The sequence below is a fragment of the Filicampus tigris genome, chromosome 14 (genome assembly GCF_054856515.1).
Source record: "Filicampus tigris isolate MCC_2025a chromosome 14, RoL_Ftig_1.0, whole genome shotgun sequence".
NCBI lineage: Eukaryota > Metazoa > Chordata > Actinopteri > Syngnathiformes > Syngnathidae > Filicampus > Filicampus tigris.
In genome coordinates, this window is record NC_141230.1 from 14,919,502 (window position 1) to 14,924,920 (window position 5,419).

Consider the following 5,419-nt stretch of genomic DNA (forward strand, 5'->3'; position numbering starts at 1 on the left):
GACAAGAGAACTTAGTTACAGTAAATGGGTTTAAAAAAAATGCTGTGTAAACAGCGCCATAAATAGCTTGTGGATATGGGTTGACATTTGCATGTACAGTAACATCATCATGCAGAGCGAGATTAATCAAAGCCTGGGAGTGAACACACTGTCAGGATTGCGGATTTTTTGTAGTGATGGCAGAAATGGGACCCAAGCAAGGAAGGCAAGAGTGCAGGAATCTCACAAAGTATTCCTTTTCAAAAAAATGTCACATATGGAATGTAACTTAAATTCGTTGGTGCCAACAGAAATCACAACAACGAACAAAGAACAGAAAGCTGGGAACTAAATACAAGAAAACTGACGAGGTAACTAGGGGCACCTGGACAAGATGAGTGGTTGAGGGAGCTGATTGGTAGACACAAGGGATTTGGGCTAATGAGAACAGGTGGAAACGAAAACTAACCAATAAGACAAGACAGGAACATGGAACGTAAGAAGAGACCCAACGTTAAACAAAACTAAACATAATGTACACCAAATCAACAAGAACACAGATCATGACATTCGTAAAATATGAAACTCAGAGGAGAGCACAGAGGAGACTTTCTTGTGCAAAATGAGATGAACATATCATTATGTAATATATTCCTTATTTCTGTATTTCTTACATTCCTGCTAAATTTCCTGAGCAAATACTTTTTAAAAATTGTAAGCGTGGACATTGTCCCAATGTGAAAGTAGCGATCTCTCTTGACTGGGGCAGCTGCCGAGGGTTTCTGTGCATCAGATTGCTTTCTAATCGGTTTCTTCCTTCATCTCTCCGTGGGACCAGCACTTATCTTTGCTGTTGATGGATTGAAAAGGCTGTAGACTGGGAGAGAATGGAGCCGCCCTTGCTGCACTGAAGGTTGGGAACAAAAGGTCTGCCTTTGTCTTTGTCCCCTTCTATCATTGCCCAACTCTTAAATGTCTTGCAGTAGCTTTAAGCTGTTACCTCACATTGCCTAATTTATTCCCTTTAGCAGCTGCACAGACCATTATTAGATCCAGATTCAGCTGTTTGCTTTCCCCATGATTGTACAAAAACATGAGCAAAGTAAGTGCTTAAGCTCTTTATTGTCCCAATCAGTAGCTGCAGCTAATGCTTGCAGGTGCTCTGAGGAAATCACAGATAAGCTCATTGCTCCCACATCAGTGGAAGAACAAATAAAGGAAAAACAGATAGAGGGTGGGGGTTATAGCCTGAGTGATGATTGAGACCTGCTGTCACAAATGTGTGATTCTACACTCTCTCGTCAGCAACTATTTTCTCCATTTCCCACTTACATTGGCCCTAACTCTACTGTGGAAGTCCAAAACTCAGAAGCGATTATCTGGCCAAACGGTCCTCCAGTGTGATGGTTAGACAGGAATAATGTGATCATCACTCACAGTATTGGAGGCCTTGCGATGTTTAATCATAAATATCTTTGGCAGTGACGGAATGTTGTGCAGAAACCTATGCCGGCTCAAATGGATGCTGCATAGGGGCTGTCACTTTTCATTACACTATGTTAGATCAACAGTTCAGTCAAGTCATTTCCAGCTTCTGCTACTCAGCGTTCACCAGCCACAACATTAAGTACACTTTCACAATCTAATCCTCAGTTTTGAATGACTCTTTCTGACAGTTATTAACATAACAGAGTTGTATCTGTATTTTGCGTTGATATAGAATTGCACTGCAACACAGAGCAAAGGGTTTTCAACATTTCTTTAGCTATGTGAGACAGAAGGAAATTATTGTTCAACCTTGTCTATTGGCCTTCGTGCATGTGTGCCAAATCAACAGTGTCTGCTATATTATATTGGATTACAAAAAAACAACAACTTTATATAATATCATGTAATATCAGATGACATGAATGCGATGTGGGTCAGGACAGGGTTCATATTGGTTAGCATGTCTGCCTCACTATTCTGAGGTTCTGGGTTTGTATCTGTTCTTAAGCCTTCCTGTGTGGCGTTTGCATTGTCATTCCATGCTTGCATGGGTTTGCTCTAGCTTCCTCTCACATTCCAAAAGAATGAAGAATATTCTAAAAAATGGTGTAAGAATGGCCAAATACAATGAAAAGTAATGGTTCCGTCTTAATCACATGAGTTTTGGTTTTAAGTGTAAATCATTTCGTAGATCTGCAAACAAGGCAGTGTCCACTGTATGTTTATGTACTGAGGGTTTATAGAGCCACATGTGGCTGCTGGTTGCTGACCCCTGGTCTTGGGTGTCACCCACATCTTACCCAAAGCCAAATGAGATCAAGGCTCAAGCTCACCAATTGGTACAGAAAATGGATGGATGGATGAATGCCGTATGGTCCAACATTCTTTTGATAATGTCAATGTCAGTGCTTGAAATTTTAGACATTCGTTTTTGGCAAGACAATCGATTAGCCTTATCCAGTAGTATGGGATATTCATCAAACACCATGAACATCTTTGACATCAAGGTTTTGGGGGAAATTTTGACAGCCGGCGTTTTGTCACTTGAGTTGTTTGCTTTTTTGTGCTGCATGTCCTTGTGTAGTCATGTCCCTGAAATATGTAAATTTGCATGGATTTACTTCAATCACAGAGATTTCTTTGTTGTAAATCAAACTGGGCCCTTCTATTTTGGAATGGTGTGAAATGCCAAAAGTTCAACAGCTTCTCTGAATCCGCTTTAGCACTCTGTCATAGCTTGTAACTTCATTAGGTTGATGAGCCATTAACACATTGTCTTAAAATTAAATGATTTTTAAGCTTCCGTTGGTAATAATGCATGGCAATTTTATGCTTGCTCCTTAGGTACGAATAAGTGGGCAGGTTGACTAGGAGAAGACTCATTATTGTGTAGCTTTGGTGACCTCTGCCAAACACCATCTGCCTCCTGTCAAGGAGATGCAAAGTACACTTTTAACGTCAGCTGGCCCAACCAGGCGCAGAGGAAGAGAAGACGGTGTCACAGCTTGCATTGTTCTTCATTCCCCATTCCCTGATCAGTCTTAGTACTATACAGCATGCATGCATTGAGGTAGAAGCTCACTGAAAGACATGAATGTCTTAAGAGCTGATAGCACCTCTTTAATATGAAACACAGTTGTACCCCATAAACTCGTTACAAAATTGAGCAAACTGAGAATCAGCAACTTACAGTGCACCTAGATACTGAACGCACTCAGGAACAGATCCCAGAATCTCAGGATGGGAAACAACACCTTTTCCACTCTCATCCTGAACACGGAGGACACCTCAGGGATGTGTTGTAAGTCCCCTCCTCTAATTCCTCTTAAGACAAGATTGCTCTCCCATTCACCCCATTAACATCATTGTCAAATTTGCTAAGGACACCACCCTACAGGGTGGAGGTCCGGCTTGAAATCGACAACCTGAAACTGAAGACAGCCAAGATGAATCAGATGAAAATGGAAATCCAAAAGCACTGAGCACAACACATTCAGAATCAATGGAGAGGAGGAGGAGAAGGTGGAAAGCTTCAAGTTCCTAGGATCCAACATCTCGGCAGACCTCAACTAGTCCACCAACATTACTCATCAGCTGAGGAAAGCATATGGAAGACTAGGTAACTATGCCAAGCCCAGCTCATTCACACAAACATCTACAGCTTCACCACGGGGAGCCTCTTGAATTACTCTTGGGCGAGTTGGTTCAGCAGCTAGTGGTGAAAGCAGCAGAGTGGGCGACTTGATGTGTACTACCCACCCACAGAGACCACTTGCAGACTACTGCGGAGAGCCAGTGGAATCATTAAGGACCCCACCCACCCCAGACACTCATTTTTCTCCCTCCTTCCCTCTATGTTCTCACTCTGGTCCTTCCAGAGTTCTACTCTGAGCATCATCTAAAACCTACCAAACCTAATATACTTTTTCAATTACACCTAGAAATTTCACAAATTAATAACGAGTTCAGGTCATTAAATAAAAAGGTCCCCATTGATTCCTTTTGTTCATAACTTCATTTCTCACGTCGAATACTTGATGTATTATTTGTGAGTCCAGACCAAGACTAGTTTATAGCTCAGGAAGTCTCACCTCAATTGTGTGAAGAATCACCCCGGTATCTCATGTCGCCTTTTAACAGCATGTGGCTGTATTAATGCTGCCTCAGCACATTAACTATATTTACTACCATGCGTTTCCTCGGGAAATTGCCTCTGCAGACCGAAGAAGCAGTAGGAGGGCATTTCATGAATTTAAGTCCCCCCAATACCGAATGCCACATTTGTTTTCCAGCCATGAGTTGCCTTGACTTAACTGAATTACACGTGGTGGGAAGTGCCACGCACAAGGTGTAATCTGTCAACGTGGCTTGAGAAAGAGTACCATGTAGAATGATGGATGCCAAAGGAAATGTACAGTAGTTTATGTGGAATATTACACATGCATGTGAACTATATACTCTCAGAAGGACCATTGAAATGAACAGATATAAAAATATGAATCTGCTATATTTCATTTGTCCTTCACGTAATTGCAAAGCTTGTTGGAAAAAAAAAAAATCCCTCACATTAATTTCATTCGGGTCTCTGACTGAGTTAGATGTCATTCTTGACATTAATCCCGTGTGTGTGTTTTTACAGGGTGCATGTTCTGTCATGTTATTGCACCTTGTGACATGAGATTATTTTCTCCTTCACCTGTCACTGTCTGTCTCCATAGAGAGGCGATTGGAGGACCAGCCCAGGCATGGTCAGTGCCAGCAAAGGGAAGATTGACAGCCCAGTGAATGTGAAGCTCAAGAGCACATACTGCAGGTCAAACAAACAGGCCAAGGGCTAAATCAGCTTTGCCTTGCATTTTCTTTTAGCCCGTGAAAGCTTGAAAATTGTATGATTCTTTTAAAATACATTCTATTCTATTTTGACTTGACTAAGTTATGACTAAGTTATGAGTTCCACAATGCATCTCAAGTTTGTGACATGACAGCATCAAGCAAGACGATTTTCACCCCCCAAAATGGTAAAGGAAGTTGAATTGGCATCCTTCCAACTGACAGGGAATCTTACATTATCATTACATCATTATACATACATACAGTACATATATAAGTGCATGCATCGATAGATACATAAATATGTTATAGTTTATATTTCACGATTTTTGGAATGAGACAGTGTTGGAGTTCAAGCAATGCAATCGACATTGGCACCAAACAGCAAATTAGCCTAACCACCAAGACAATAAACAGAAGGTCCAGGAATTAAGTGTAAGACACCTCATTAGAATATTCTATTCAGCTACTCACAGCCATATGTTGTTGGAAATGCCACAACACTCAACTGTAGTGAGCAGTCACACAATTGATCTCAGCAGGTTATTTTAGAGATTTGCAACACCATTCATTTGCCACAGAGTGTTTAGTTTTTATTTATTCATCGACTGACTCATAATTC

At 41.1% G+C, this 5,419-nt stretch overlaps 1 long non-coding RNA gene across 1 annotated transcript; it reads left to right on the plus strand.

The window, feature by feature from the left end:
• Positions 1 to 534: 534 nt before the first annotated feature.
• Positions 535 to 3,483, plus strand: LOC147136496 (uncharacterized). The gene is made up of 3 exons (XR_015089441.1): positions 535 to 892; positions 2,812 to 3,268; positions 3,350 to 3,483. It is a non-coding gene; the product is annotated as an uncharacterized LOC147136496 (long non-coding RNA).
• The last annotated feature ends 1,936 nt before the right edge of the window (positions 3,484 to 5,419 follow it).